Below are 16,264 nucleotides of genomic sequence, written 5' to 3'. Positions count from 1 at the left end.
ATTTTGATACCTAGGTGACTGCTTGACTCATTATCTTGATCTTATTGGCTCAGAATAACCTCACGGCAAGTGGCTGCTTTCATAGAAGAGGAAAATATGTTCCCTGACAAGTCTAGCTTCTTTTCAAGGGATGTTTGGACCTGTGTTCCCCATAAATAGAAACAGCCTTGAGCTCTGTAGTCCTGTTGTGGATGACACCTTGGGCCACACAGACAAATTGGGTTTTGTTGAGCCAGAATGAGGCTTGTAGGAACACCTGCTGGAAAGGTTGTCTTTCCAATGTGTACTTTCTCTTAGGAAATGTGCGCTCTCGCGCTCTCTCTCTCTCTCTCTCTCTCTCTCTCTCTCTCTCTCTCTCTCTCTCTCTCTCTCTCTCCCTCCCTCCCTCCCTCCCTCCCTCCCTCTCCCCTCCCCCTCCCTCTCTCCCTCTCTCCCTCTCTCTCCCCTCCCCTCTCCTCTGGTCTGTCGGTCTGTCTGTCTGTCGGTCTGTCTGTCTGTCTCTTTTGAGACAGGGTTTCTCTGTGTAGCTTAGGTGCCTGTCCCGGATCTCAGTCTGTAGACCAGGCTGGCCTCAAACTCACAGAGATCCACCTGCCTCTGCCTCCTAAGTGCTGGGATTAAAGGCATGAGCCACCACCACCTGGCTCATTATTCTCTTTTATGAGGGTAATTGAGGGTGAAAATGGAAGAGGCCGTTGAAAGGGGATATTTTAGATTTCTGTATCTTCTTTTCTCTTGTGAGGTTGACTTCAGGGAGTGCTGCTGAGTAGACACTATGAAGAGTCTCTGAGGACTCTAGTAAATGGAGTGGGTTGAGGAGATGTCTGGTTTGACCTCAGTAGAAGCTGCTTGAGGAAGGGACCATGGAGGTTGTTCTCTGGGGCCCAGACTTGTCCACCTGGTACTATTTGGCTTTAATTCCTGGTGCTTCCTACCTCGTGTACCTGAACTCTATACTGTACTGTAGTCTCAGACCTCCCTGACCTTCCTGGCTGTGCTTGTTCTTTCTGACCTGCTGAATTCCCCTTCTTTGTCTGCAGATATGTATAGAACAAATGGTGACACACAGAGCTAGCCTGTTTGAATAGTGGTTCCAACATGGTGGTAGGATTTGTCGACAGCTTGTGCAAGTCCTTTCTCCATGTGTTTCCTCTGAAGTAGGCAGAAAGAGGCTGGCCTCAAATTCAGATGCCTGCTTCCTTGTTTCCCAAGTGCTGGGGTAAAGGTTTGTTCTGCTGTGCTTGGCCTTGACTAGCTTTTTTTATTGTTGAGTTAGGTCTGACTTGTCATACTGGAGCTCTTTGCACAGAAGCCCTAAGCGTATGAGTGCTGTGTTCAGAGTGTCTCTTCCCCCACACTCCTTTTTCCAATGATAGATCCGAAGCCAGGCTAGGCAAGTAAACTCTACCACCGAGCCATTACTTACTCACTTCCTTTTTGGGTTGTTTGTTACCTTTAAGTCTTGAGCAGCAGGACCTCTTAAAAATCTGGGAAGCATATGTGCATGTTCTGTTCCATGGCTTCAGTTGTCCCTATGTTTTTAAAAACATAGGTGTGTAGGTTTCATAATCTTTGAGTTTATACCTTCTGCGAACCCTAGCCCTAGTGATTGATAGTCATGTAGCCAGACTATGTCAGCTTATTGAGACTTGTTCTCCTTACTGTTGCTGGAGGGCTTCTCTCCAGGTTCCACTAAGCCCCGCAATCCCACAATCCACGTATAAAATATTCACTCAGACGCTTATATTACTTATAAACTGTATGGCCATGGCAGGCTTCTTGTTAACTGTTCTTATATCTTAAATTAACCCATTCCTATAAATCTATACCTTGCCACGTGGCTGGTGGCTTACAGGCGTCTTTACATGTTGTTTGTCCTGGCGATGTCTGCAGTGCCTCCCCTCCTTCTTCCTGTTCCCCCAATTTTCCTCTCTCCTTGTCCTGCCTATACTTCCTGTCTGGTCACTGGCCATCAGTGTTTTATTTATATAGAGCGATATCCACAGCACCTTACATTGCTTTTCCTTCTGGGAAAGCAAGCATTTGTCAGGCTCCACAATTTCTAGATGTCCTGCAGATTGCATGTCTCCCCTTGGTTTTTGTCTTTCGTCAAAGATTTGTTTGATCTCATTGCAAAGATACAGACTTCACAGGCCAGGCACCTCCCTCTGTTGGGCAGTGTGGTGCCCACAGCTCCTTGTGGGGACCTGTTGTCATTCTCTTATTGTTGTAGCTGTGCTTCTTTGAGTTATATTCTAGAATACCTCGTTTCCAGAACAACTGAAGCCTCGTACTAAGGATCAAAGGAGTTAAAAATGGCATCATTGTTTTGCAAGAGAGTATGTGTAAGAAATAATAGCTTTCCACGGTGAATTTCTTAGTAGAGGCAGAAGCTTTATATATACTCATTTGGATTTGAATAGAAACCTTAGTGGTTTGGAGACACAAAAAATTGTGTTATGCAAATGGTAAATTTCTATAGAATGTTGTTTCTAAGACTTCATTATTTAATTGTTTTTAGACTAACCATATTTCCTGGGAAATTACTGAGTGTATTCTTCTTGGAAAAAATTAGAACATTAAAGATACAGCTTGTGTTTCCCTCTGCTATCAGTATGGATTGCGTTTCCCATATCCATCCAGACTCCAATCACCTCTAGTATAGCACCTTTGTGTGGATTAGATAGGTCCAGATTTTTGTTAGCTGGTATTTTAAATTTCCTCTAGTTTTGTGTCTTGTTTGAGTGTCAGCTATTCAGTTGGATTGAGTCCAGTTTTATTAACAAGACATATATTCTCTGTAACATCTTGAGTAAAAGTAGTAAAATATGATATGCAAACAAAGGAATGCAGTTAAGTAAATCTTGATTTACAAAACCAGATGGGGTTGGAGTGATGGCTCAGTGGTTAAGAACACTTTTTCTGTTTCCAGCACCCACCATTGTGTGGATCATAACCATCTGTGGGTTCAATGCTGCCTTCTGACCTCCTCTGGCATCAGGCACCATGTGGTCCATACACATACATGCAGGCAAAGCATAAAATGTTAATGCTTAACTTTATGTGTACATAAAATAGCATTTTATGCTTTGCCTGCGTGTATGTGTATGCACCAAATGCCAGGTGACCTGGCATATGCCTTTAATCCCAGCACTCGGGAGGCAGAGCCAGGCGGATTTCTGAGTTTAAGGCCAACCTGAACGAGATCCTGGACAGGCACCAAAACTACACAGAGAAACCCTGTCTCGAAAAACAAAACAAAGTTAAGTAAATCTTTTTAAAAAATGATACAGATTGCTGACCCCTTCTCACCTTATATGTGAAGAGAACTGCAAAGATCAGTAAGCAGAAAATTTAGTGGATTTCTATTAAAGCAGTCCAGTATTAATGTAGTTTTTGTTTTAAATAATGTCATGAATAAGTTATTTAGAATTTTTCTTTGGCAGCACCTGTTTTTCTTGCCATCCACTTACATTTAAGTATTTCCCCAATTCTTATTTGGAGGAATCTGGATAAAAGACTTCTAACAACTTGACTGTTTCCAAAGCAAGAAAACTCAGAGAATGTTGACAGTGAAGGAGGGCATGCACTAGTAATAGTAAGTAGGACAGAGGAGGTGGAGACAGGAAGTAGGTGTGTTTGAGGGGTGGTAGCAGAAAGGCTGAGAAAGTAACAGTGTTGATAGGAGGTTTGGTATGGAAGTAAGGCCATATCTTGGGTCCTAGTAGAGAAAGGCAGGAATAGGCCCCATCTTGACATTTTTTCTGCTATAGGATGAGGAGGTGGAGTCTTAGGGGGGAAAATGAGCACTTCTTTTGCTGATGAATTTAAAGTCGGAGATGAAGCTGACTTATTCTGCATGACAGCCCCACTCTGATACTGTAGCATGCATTATTTGTTTAGACTTAGATCCCCTTTTTGTGTCTTGGAGGTTAGCTTTTGAGACAGATGGGATCACAGCAACTCTAATCATAAGTGACTTTTAGCAGTCACTCAGGCCAGCCTCACAATCCGCACATGTCATACATGTTACATGTTACTGGGGTAGTATTGGGTAGCTTCAAAAGCTGTATGCTCATATGAGTGTGCTCATAACAAGGCTGTGTTCTCATGACATTCCCATCATCTTGGCTATACAATGTTATGTCACACAGGCTTGATTTGTGAAACAAAGCAGCTGATGGGCATGGATGGAGAAAATAACTTGATGTCCATCTTGTCACTTGTTCATATTTTCTCTCTCAAATAGTTGGTTTCTAGTAACCCTGAAGGTATAGTTAACTTTATCTCTTCAAACACCTGCTCTGCAGAGCCCCTCTACTCTCCTCCCCTTCCCTGCTCTGACCTGACCTGACCTGTCACCAGGGTCTTGTTATGCAGCCCAGGTTGAACTGGAACTCAGCAGTCATCCTGAGTGCCGGGATCAGAGGCATGCACCATGATGCCTGAGAGTCTCACTTTTGCAGTGGCCAGGGCAGCTCTGGTCTCTGGGAGCTGTTGCTGTGCACTGTAGTATCAGTGCTGGGGTTAGACCACACAGTTAGATGGTCATGACAATGCTTATATTATTACAAGTTCTTTTACTTATTTACTGTCGTTGGAATTAACCTCCTTGAAGGGACAGTAACTTCGAACTATGAAGGATAAACTAGACCAGCCTCCAGTGTTGATTTGGTTGGTATTGTCGTCAAGCGCGCCCCCCCCCCATTATTTTAGAAATCTGTTTTGTTGTTCAATACCATTATTAAAGTGTCTCACGATCTTGAGAAAGTTACTGAACTTGGTTGTGTGGCATGATCTTTCAAGACTTTTCCATTACTTTCATTCTTAGAGGGTCATTTTCTAAAAAGGGTTTTAGATGTAATACTACTGATCTGAAATAGGAGAAAAGTATTTTGTTTTTAAAAGTTGACAAATAATAGAGGAAGACTAAATCAAGATAATTTGACAGTAGTTTTCTTAGAATATTTACTGGATTTCTCTGCCACACCTCCCTCAATTGTTTGTATGTATTGGAGTTTGCATTCTACAAGTATACTTTTTGAAGTAGACAGAATCATTTAGGAAAACTAGTAAGATTCAATGAAGAATTGTTCATAGGGAGCAGTGAGTTGCAAAATCTCTTTAAGATCGAAGTTTAAATTTTGCTGTAGCCTTCCTTTTAGGACATTTTGAAATATCTGCAAACTGAGAAATTAATGTGTTCTGTGGTATGTCCAGTTTCAGCAGTAACCAACTGCTGAGAGTTAGGGCGTTGCTTTTTGCCTTGTGCCTTTACCCACTGAGCCAGTTTGCTGATCCGAAACCACTTTGTTAAAGAGACACACAGGGGAGGGAGAGTATCCTGTAACCCCAAGCTTCTCTGAGTAACAGTAATGCAATTGGCTGGTGTTTCTCACCTTGTCAGGAACTCTTTCTCTACATGAGAAAATAAAAATGTGGAAGATGGCACAATTTGCTTTTTTCAGCGCATGAGTATTAAAGTCTGTTTCAGAACAGTTTTCTTCTTGACATTGCTTCAGTGATGGTTTTCTATAGAACCTTAGGTTATAAATCTATAATTGGAGATACTGGTGATGGTATTGAGGCACTTGCTCATGGTAGGCAAGTGCTCTTACCTCCAAATCTCCTAAACCCTCATCTCTGGTCTTGGGTTCTTGCTTGGTATGTTAGGGTTCTCTAGAATAACAGAGCTTATAGAATGAATCTCCCCACCCACCCACACAAGCTTTCTCTGTGTAGCCCTGGCTGTCTTGAAACTCACTTTGTAGACCAGACTGGCCTCAAACTCAACAAAGATCTGCCTACCTCTGCCTCCCAAAGTGCTGGGAGCAAAGGCTCCACCATGCTTGTGTTTTCTTTCTTGAACTGTCACTGACCTGTTAAACCTATAGAGTTTCTAGTCACTGCCCCCCCCCCCTTTTTTTTTCTTCTTATGCCTAGGCAATTCCATTGAATGATAGTGAGGTCAGCCTTGTGATAAGTCTCTCTTGTCCCCTTAGCACAATTATGGTGATAGTTCTTCCAGTTCTGAGGTTGTTTCAGAATATAATAAACACAGCTGGCTTGCATGGTCTTGGTAAAGTCGTTGGGTCTAGTTGTACCACATAAGTACAGGAGGAGGCATGCATGCTCTTTCACAGCATGTTCCTGATCTTTCATTCTTTCTGTCCTGTGTCACGAGGTGCATCTGAGTGTGTCTAGTTTTCATGTGCTCAGAGTCCTGTCCTGCTTGGGCTTTGCTACATCGGTGTGATTTGGCTCAGTCATTTAGATGATCTGTTATTGGGTCATTGTACACATCCCATGTGTCACCTTTTTGTTCATATTATTCCTCCACCACAGAGAAACTGCTGATATCTATGGTTCCTTTTGGTGATGCCTCAATGAGAGTCTTCCTATGCATGGAGGGTCTTAGGCTTGATTGAAACCAAGCAAAACCACACCAAATGGCAAAATTGGCTCTGGCAATGTTAGTCTTTGTTTTATTTTTTATCTTAGGTCTCACTATACTTGGTATCTTCTTTGACCAGTGGCTGCAGGGGGTGGGCTCGCCCTGATTACTGCTTAAAGGAAAGAACTTTCCCTTTGTGAATGCATTTTGGGTGACTGAGAATCCTTATGCTTCTCATTTGTTTTATTTTGTGCTTGCAGTAGAAGGGTTTTAGGCCAGGTGGGTGCTGGGCTAGATAGCTTGGCCTTTAAGTATCTTGTTTGTGAAATAAGTATGGCAAAACTTGAGTGAAGAAAGACTCTGAGGGTCACTGCTGCAACTGTTTCCTCAAATACAAGTAGGTCTTTTGTTGTTCTAAGTATAGTTAGTACTTGGTTCTCTATGCTCAGTGGAGGTATCTGCCTCATAGCTTCAGGCATCACAATACAAGAATCAGCTTTGGCGCCCTATACATGCACAACCATGTGTGTGGTCACTCCACCCCCACCCCCATGTTTGCCTGGAATGTTGAAGCATGGAGGTTTCAGAGTCTCTAACTTGCTGAATCTACACTGGGCCAGGATCTTGCTGGGACTTGATGACATGGGAGAAGATAGGAGGTTTGGCCTGTATGTCTTCGGCATCACTTCTCACCTGAAGCCTAGCATGTTGCCCTTTCTAGAAACTTCTCCATCTCCTTAGAGCTCAATTTTGAGAAGCTCAATTTGTGTGTGTGTGTGTGTGTGTGTGTGTGTGTGTGTGTGTGTGTGCGCGTGCGTGCGCGCGCGCACACTCACCAGTTTTATTAATTTAAGCATTTTTTTCCTACCAGTTGACTTTGATTTTTCAACAATCTCACTAGCCATGGTTAGCCTGGACTCAGAGATCTGCCTGCCGATACCTCTCAAGTACTGAGATTAAAGACATGATGAACCACCATGCCCCTCACCAAAGTGAACACCCCCCACTACAAACTTGTTCATCCTCTCTTTATATTTCCAAGAGTTATCCTTTCTCAGAGTCCTTGACCCTTTGCTATGGGGCCTATAGCTCACTCTTACCAAAATAATTCTGCCCTGAAAGAAGTTTACATTGTGTCTTTAGGGGATCTGGACTATGGCATGCCATACTAGGATGATATGGACATTGCAACTGAGGCTGTCATAGACTTTCAGCCCAGCCTTATTTGTTTTCTTGGGGTAAATATAAGTCAACCCCTCCTGTATTTTCTCCTAGTTTCCTTAGTGCTATTATTTAAAATTAATAATTTGACACCAGGATTGATAAAAGTCCTTTGATCATATTTAGATGAACTGAGTTTTACTTCTGCTCAGAAAATTCTATGCATGCCTGAACAATTCTCGTCTATCCTTCCATCCTTCCTTTCTTCCTCCCCTCCTTTTTAATTACACATGTAACGTCCTGTAGTCAGTACTGTAGCCAAGACAAGGATATTGTTTACCCTAAAAAACAAAACAAAACAAAACAAAAAAAACAGTAGTGTGAGTGTATGAGCATGTGTACATGAGTGCAGGTACCTGTGGAGGCCACAGAGGTTCCACATCCCCTGGAACTAGAGTTACAGGCAATTGTGAACCACCACCTGGGTGCTGGGATAGCAATATATAGTACCCTTAACTCTTGAACCATTAACCATCTCCCCACCTCAGTGTCTGCTCTTCTCTTAGAACCACATGTGCTTCCTCTTCTAGCACCTAACAGCTGCTGATCTGCTTTCCAGCTCTATGGATTTGTCTGTTAATGACCATTTATGCAAATGAAATAGTATGTGGTGTTCTGTATCTAGTATCTTTTTCTGAGCACAATATATTGTTCAAGGTTCATCTTCCTTCCCTGTTACAAAGTGAATTGTAATTGTAGTACATTGTATGGCTGTGTCACATTTTATTTGTTCATGCATCATTTTGTGAACATCTGAGTTTTTTAGTTTTTGGCTAATTTGATTGATGTTTCTCAGTGTATTGACACAGGAGAATCTGTATGGAAGTTTCCTTTTCCCTTGGGTTTACACCTAAATGTGGGTTGCTTTACTATCCCAAGTTTTGATTGAAGCCAGTTTGGAGATGAGAAAATCTTGTTCTTTTCATGAGAAACTCTTGAAGTTGGGGAGCCCTGGCTCTTACTAGGTTTGATGTTTCTTAGAGTTGATTATCAGAGCTGATTAGTAACAAACCTATGTGGAGGAACAGTAGTTGCCCTGTAGAATGTTCTTCCTTGTTCCTTACTCTACGGGCACTGCTCACCTCTGCCACTACTTCCTCTTCTCAGGCCACATTGATTTCCCTGTACTTTCCTTTAGTGTAAGAAATTATAAGGCTGGAGAGATGGCTCAGTGGTTAAGAGCAGTGTCTGCCTGTCTAGAGGACCCAGGTTCAATACCCAGCACGCACGTGGCAGCTCACAACTGTCTGGAGTTCCTGTTCCAGGGCATCCAACACCCTCACACAGGCATGCATGAAGACAAAACACCAATGCATGTAAAAATAAGAAATAAATAATTTTTAAAAAGGAAAAGAATTTATATTGAGGGCAAAAGAATATGTTGCACCAAAAAAATGCTTTGAAAATATGTTTAGTTTGGAATCCTGTTTGATCTAGGACCCAATGTTCAAACCACCAAACAATTTGAGCATTGTTAACAAAACCAGAAACAGATAAGTACAATCTCTTAGATTAATGCAATAGTTTGCTGTAAGCATGATGTCTCCAACAGGATCCCAAAGAACAACAACAAATAGCAAACCAAGTGAAGATTAACAAGAACATAGTAAATTCATTTCCTTTTAGATTTAGTAAAGACAAAAAAGAGGAAATTTAAAATGTAAAAACTGTAACTTCTGTGAAGTATAACTGGCTTTAATCTAAAAGAGGATGTGAGAAATAATATATGAGGTGTCTAGAATGCATTTTTATATTTTTGTAGGTATTTATCTTGTTCTATGTTGTAGGTCATGCATAATGCAATTGTAATGACCTTGGCCCTGAACTTATGGATAGGCTATAGTTTTAGTTTAGGGTAGCAGTCACATGCATGCATATACTGATATATGGTTCTTTGGGCTTGACATACCAGTGTGTAAGAAATCCATAGCTGTTGCTAGATGAAATCACCTTTGAGAACCTTCTTGATAAAGAAAGGTTTTATATTATGAAAGGTGCTTGGAGGTCTCCAAACAGACAAGACATACCAGTCTGACAAAGGGCTAAATAAAGGGTTGAAGGGAGTGGGATCAGGATTAGGCTGTGATGTGGCCTAGAGGTATTGGTTGTTATGGCAACTTGTTAACATGGATCATTTGGAAATTACAGGCTGGTCCCACACATAGTCTCCAGCTTTCTCAGAGGAAGTATCAGCAAAATTGTTGGTTCTGGGCATGACTTGCTTCACAGAGGAACTCTTGGCACTGACTACACTGGTCTAGATGTTAGTAGTGCCCTGGAACAGTTATTTCGGGTGCTAGATTCTCTACACCTTCAAGAATGTATAGACCAGACTATACCATATTTTACTGTGAGTGAGATATTTGGATATATGAATACAAGGATTTATATGACTATCATTGTCCTTGCTCTGTTCTATTTTATCCAAAGGTAGCAGGGAAGGTGGGGAGTTGAGACAGGATCCTCCAGTGGTACGTTGGTCTTTGTCTTAGTGGAGGACTGAAGCTAGGAACTAGCACAACATAACCTGTCGACTAAATTCAGCCTGTAATCTCAGTTTCATAACGAGATTACTGAGGATAGTTTCCCCATTCTCTAATGGCTGTTTCATAGCAGCAATGAAGATCTATCCATGGTTTGAGAGCCCTTTCCAGAAAATGATGACTGACACCCCTGCCTTAGGCACTTTGGAAGCCAACCCTGCAGTCCTGCTCTGTTAAAGAAGCTCATTAGTTATGTTCTGTGGACTGCATGCCCTCGGTGGGAGCAGATTTCAGCACAAATGTAGCACCATAAGTAATGACTTGGATTAGGGTATCAGAGCACTTCTGTAGTTCCTAATAAGCACTTGCTTGTTTCAGGCCATGCTTCCAATTTGCATGCAAGAGGGTTTCTATTAGCTTTCCTCCTTTTTCTGTGTCCTGTTAACATGAGCACTGGGCAGGACGTGTGATTAGCTAGTTCAGTCTAGTACATCTACTACATTGTTGTAGAGGCATACAAAGATGAAGAAATGAAAGCTAGTTGAGAGTTCTGGATGGACTTGTGACCAGGGCCTATAGTAGTACAGTGATGCATCTGGGGCTTTCCGATCAGAGTGTAGTACCCTGGGAAGCTCATAAAAGTTTCTGATTTCAGAGCTGGCTGGGTATTTTTTTTGTATCCCCCCCACCACCCCAATAATAATTCAGCTTAATAGTAACATTGGAACACAACCACCAGTCCTTCATTAATCTTCTGAGTTAAGATGAAAGTATCAAGTAGGTAGTACCAAGTATATTTATTTGTGTTTGTGATGATAAGGGCCCCAGGTATCAGAGTACTAAGCGGCTCATAAGTGTGTGTTCTATGAAATGGTATCTGAGAGTTAATGTGTGGTGGTACAGTCCTTTAAACCCAGCTGTTTTGGAGAATGAGAAGTGTATCCTGAGTTGAGTTCAAGCCCAGTAGGGACATTCATATTCAAATAAAAGGAAGTGAGTAGATTTTAAAATTCATTTACAGTGGTTTTTTGTTTGTTTGTTTTTCTTCAGAAAGCAGTTGTCTGCTCTGGGATCTCCCATTCTTTCAGCCACTTAAAGGATTTACCCCTCCAAGTAGCCAGCAGGTTATCACCATTGGTGTGGAGTTGTTGAAATGATTGAGTTACGTGGTCAACAGCATTTAATTCTTGTCATTTTTCAGGTCATTTTATAAAATTTGACTTCAAAAATGTTGGGACTTCTAGACAATAAGAAGACGGTGTGTGTGTGTGTGTGTGTGTGTGTGTGTGTGTGTGTGTGTGTGTGAGAGAGAGAGAGAGAGAGAGAGAGATAATATCTTCCAATAAATTGGAAAAACATCTTAGAATATGATTTAAATGCTAAAACTTGAGACCTAACATTCTGTTGTTAGCTTTGATACTGATGTCCAAAGTATGCTTCACCTGTCCTTGGTGTCCATCTGCCAGTCTGAATAGATACGATAGTTGTTGAGGTGGCAATTTATTTAGCATCTAACTCCCTGGAGCCCAAAAGGAGTCTTTGACTTCTAAGTAATGGATAATGGTGTTGTCTGTCATCACCTGCCTCTTCCCTCCTTCCCTTTAGGGTTTCTCTTTGTATCCTGGCTGTAAATCAGGCTGGCCTTGAACTCAAGGGATTTATCTGCCTCTCCCTGTTGGGATTAAAGGCATGTGCCACCACCTGGTTAGTTGATAGTCTTATACGGAACACAGAGTACTTTAAAAAGACAGCTCCCTGCTTTCCCTATCTTGTTTGATGCTCTGTGCTAAATAAGTGTTTAAGTAGCATCTTAGATATGTTCTGTGTTTTATGAAGCTCTTTTTAAAACTATTTTGTATGTGTGCACACATGTACACGTCGTGGTCAGAAGTCAATATCAGGTATCTTTCTCAGTTGTCTTTTACTGTGTGTGCAGAGGCCTGAGGAAAATATTAAGTGTCCTGCTTTAGCACTCTTATTTCCTTGAGACAGGGCATTTCATTGAGTCAGAAGCTAGGCCTGCCATCCAAAAAACTCCCAGATGGAACGCATCTGTTTCTGTCCCCAAGCACTCTAGATACAGCTGTGAGTGACCATCCACATGCCTTTAAAAAAGTGTGTGTGTGTGTGTGTGTGTGTGTGTGTGTGTGTGTGTGTGTGTGTGTGTGTCGGTGGTGGGGGGTGGGGGTGGAGAATATGAATATGGTCATGTGAACTTAAGAACCTCTGGAGGATAGAAGAAGTTTGTGGATCTCCTTGAGCTAGGGTTAACGTTAGTTGTGAGCTGCTGGGTGCTTGGTGTTGGAGGCAGAGCTCAGCCTCTGTAGAGCAGTATGCAGTCTTAACCACTGGGCCGTGTCTCCGGACTTGACTCTTCCTCCCCTCTGTCTGTCTTTTCAATGAGGACTCTGAATAGAAGTCCTCATGATTGCACAGCAATAATTCTTAGCCTCAGTCATCACTCCAGCCCTTCATACATTACTTATTTTTTTCAGACAAGATCTTTCACTGAACCTGGAGACGGTCCATGCAGCCAGACTGGCTGTCTAGAAAACTCTAGGGGTCGTTTTGTCACTGTCTCCCCCCTTGCCAGGATTACAGGAACATACCACTGTGCCTAGCTTTTATATGGGCACTATGGATCCGAACAGAGGTTCACAGCAGCTATTATATACACTAAACCTTAGCCCACAGGAGTTCCTATACTGTGTGGCATGTATTAGTGTTAATTGCTCAGTAACAAAACTACACTGTAACTTAATCTTTCAAGATAACAGTGATGTTTCTTTCTCATAAGCTTACTTTATCTGGGAAATTTTTCTGCAGATATCCTTATCACTTATCAGGCCGTAGTAAACTGGCCAGTTGGACAGTAATTGCAGGTAACCAAAGTGGATCTTTGATCCTTTAACTTTTCAAATATTTTGAGATTTAATGGTGTGTAATTCTTCCGAATTGCATCATGTATACTTAGCATTGTCCATCAGCTGGTTTAAATAAGTGGTGCTGATTTGGTATCTGACACTTTTTTAGTGTTTTGTACGTTACATAAAGGTAAAGCAAATGCTATCTTTTTGTATCACTTAGACTAAAATTTACGTATCTCATACTGCTGGTTTTGAGGCTCTAGTGTGAGCACCAGAATGAGATGAAGGGACTATGAGGTTACAGCATGGCCATGATCATTCTGCAGCTTAAAAAAAAAACATATCTTCTCATTGTGTATTCTGGGTCCCTGGAAGCAGACCCTCATTTCATTGGGAATCTGTACTTTTAGCCCTTGTTTATGTTATTGGATTATATGGAAAAGGCTGATTATAGGAATGTTTTCTGGTCTTCACTGCCATTGAGAAAGGATGATTAAGCAGTCTGTATCTAGCATGCATAGTGTTCATGATCAAGATATGGTATGGAATGCAGATCCTGACTTAGAGACTGTACACAGAAGTAGTACATTATTAGTGGCATGCAATCACTTGGGAATGTAAAAAAATGAGCAGAGAAAGGTTTTGCTTACACACACTTACACACACACACACACACACACACACACACACACACAGTATTACACTATTGGTATAGAAGCATGAGGAATGTGTGTTGAGTAAAGGATTTGGATTGTTGATGACCAATTCTTTCTTTATATTGAGCTCATTGCTAATCAGTGAAGCACTGCTTACCGAATAAACAAGGAGTGATAATTGGTGTTGCCTATGAAATTGGTTTACATGGAACGCTTTAACATTAGAAATGTGTTTCCTTTGCTTCTGAAGAAGTACTACTGTAAACAGTATTTACTGGAATGTTGTATTTGATTCTCTGTAATATTTCAGTAGTTTCTGAAAAAGATCAAAACATGCATAATATCATTCTTATTATTTTTATTTTTTTGTTTTTCTTTTATGAGACAGGTTCTTATAAGGTTCCTTAGGCTTTTCTTTATTTCCTGTCATAAGTGATCTCCTGCCTCAGCCTCCCAAGTAGCCAGAACTACAGGCATGTGCCACTATACTTGGCTTAATGTTTGTATATTTTGATTGGATTAGGTTGTCTCTCCTTTTTACTAAGTTAAAAAGCACCGTGTTTCAGGATTTTAGGCTTTGGGGGGGAAAAAGAGGTAAATTTAACATTTCACAATGGAGCTGAGTAACAAAGTAAATGTTTAGTGTCTTTAATACTGAGCACAGCACCATGTCTGCATGTGTGCAGGGGCCATGGCTGGCACCTTCAGAGTTTTTGTTATAGTTTGTTTCATGCATGCAGTACCTGGGTTACTGTAATTGAAATCTGAGTGATCATGAAAGGAAAGTATTTTGTGTCAATGTGTAGTTCCTTCTGCTAAAGCCTTGTTGGCATTAGAGCATAACTTCTGATGTACAGCTTTGTCTTCACAGGGTTGATCTTCTGCTGTGGGCCTTTCACTAGGGAAACCTGGAGCAGACAGCTCTTTCTTCAGGACAATGAAGTTTAGGGAATATCTGTTTAGATTTCTTGGTGGTAAAATAGAAAAAAAAAACCAAAACTTTGATTTAGTATAGTTTTTCTTTAATGAATATCTGCTTTAAGTTAGGCATACGAGGTAACTGGCTAGTTTATCTAGATGGTAGTAGTTAAGCATAGCTTGACCAGCAACAGCAAGGTTATGTGTGCATGTTACCTTTCCACTGTTTTTGAGTAGTATATACATGCCCACAGTTGTGGACACTCATTCTGTGAGTGAGGTAGGAGCATTGTCCAGCGTGTGCAGTTGTGACAGCTGGCAGGAGGTGAGAAATTTTCTGATGCTGAGTTTCCCACAACACTGTGCCATCTGTACCTATCAACACTGGTAGATTTTTTGTTTTTATTATAACCTTGGGTTCATAGTTAATTTGGCTTCCCAGTTTCTCCGTTGTTGAAAGCAGCAAAGGGTTCTCCACCTTCTTGGAATTAAATATAATAGAAAATGTCTCCCAGGACCATTTTAAAGAAACAGATTGTAATAATTGTGTTTGATTTGTGTAGTATGAATTCTAATTGATCTTAATAATAAAAACCTAGAGCCAGATATCAGGGTAAATGCTGAAAGATCAGAGAACAAAGGAGCAAGCCACAGCCACCACCACTTACCTCGCCAACTCCTCTGCCTGAAGCGGGGCTGAGCTCCTGTCTCTGCCTGCCTTATATTCCTCTCTCCGCCCAGCCATATCACTTCCTGTCTAAGAAAGGAAGATAAAATGTAATAGGGATGGGGTGCTGGGGGTGGTGCAGATAAAAGGTGAATACATACAATATGAGCCAGACATATGTAGTGATATACACTGGACATCCTAGCATTGTGAGGCTAAGAAGACAGGGAGATCATGAGTTTCAGGCCAGTCTGGATTACATAATGAGACCTTTTTTGGTAAATATTAACAATCCCCCCCCCCCAAGTAAAAGATGCCCCCATAAAGGAACACCTAGTGTAATAATCACTTCTTTAGGCTTCTGGACTATTCAAACAAGCACAACAAATTTTGAAGAACACCTTACAAAGAGGCACGGTTCCCACTTGCACTTACTGTTTGTCTCTGGTTGGGCTGGGTTAGGAACCTTGTAAAAGTAGGTCATAAGCACTGATCTTCTGTACCTAGATTATCTCAATCTGCGTACTATTAATATACATAATGCTATGCATTAAAGGCATACACCACCATGCTCTGCTCCCTTCATTTTTAAAGATGAATATTAGTCCATTTTTAGATACACCATATATAGTTTGCTCATCTGTCTGTGAGGTTGTAAATCATTTGTGCACTGGGAATGTGGGATTACAAATATCTTGGAGAGACCCTACTTTCAGTTCTTTCAGAGTATGTACCGCTGTTAGATTTTCATTGCTATGACAACTCTCTGACAGAAATTCATGGGAAAACTATTTTTAGTTTACCCCACACCCTCATACTCCACCACCACAAAGTCCACGGTAGGAAGTAGAGAATCCCTGTGCTTTTGGGCCCTCTACCTTTCCTTGTCTTTTTTATTTTTATTTTTGTGTATGTATTTGTGTTGAATATATGCCACACATGTACAGTTGACCAGGGTGTCCAGAAGAGGGAGTGAGATCCCCTGGAACTGGCATTACAAGTGGTTTGAACCCCCTGACATGGGTGCTAGAATATGACCTTGAGTCCTCTGAAAGAGT

General features: G+C 41.3%; 1 protein-coding gene across 10 annotated transcripts in view; it reads left to right on the top strand.

Moving 5' to 3' along the window:
• The window catches only part of Ankrd11 (ankyrin repeat domain containing 11), a 205,201-nt gene that overhangs the window by 114,727 nt on the left and 74,210 nt on the right, over nt 1-16,264 (top strand). The gene's annotated exons all lie outside the window — the stretch shown is intronic.

This window comes from Peromyscus maniculatus, chromosome 5 (assembly GCF_049852395.1).
Source record: "Peromyscus maniculatus bairdii isolate BWxNUB_F1_BW_parent chromosome 5, HU_Pman_BW_mat_3.1, whole genome shotgun sequence".
In the NCBI taxonomy this organism is placed as follows: domain Eukaryota; kingdom Metazoa; phylum Chordata; class Mammalia; order Rodentia; family Cricetidae; genus Peromyscus; species Peromyscus maniculatus.
Note: the sequence above shows the minus strand (reverse complement) of the source record. Positions and strands in the feature narration are given on the sequence as shown.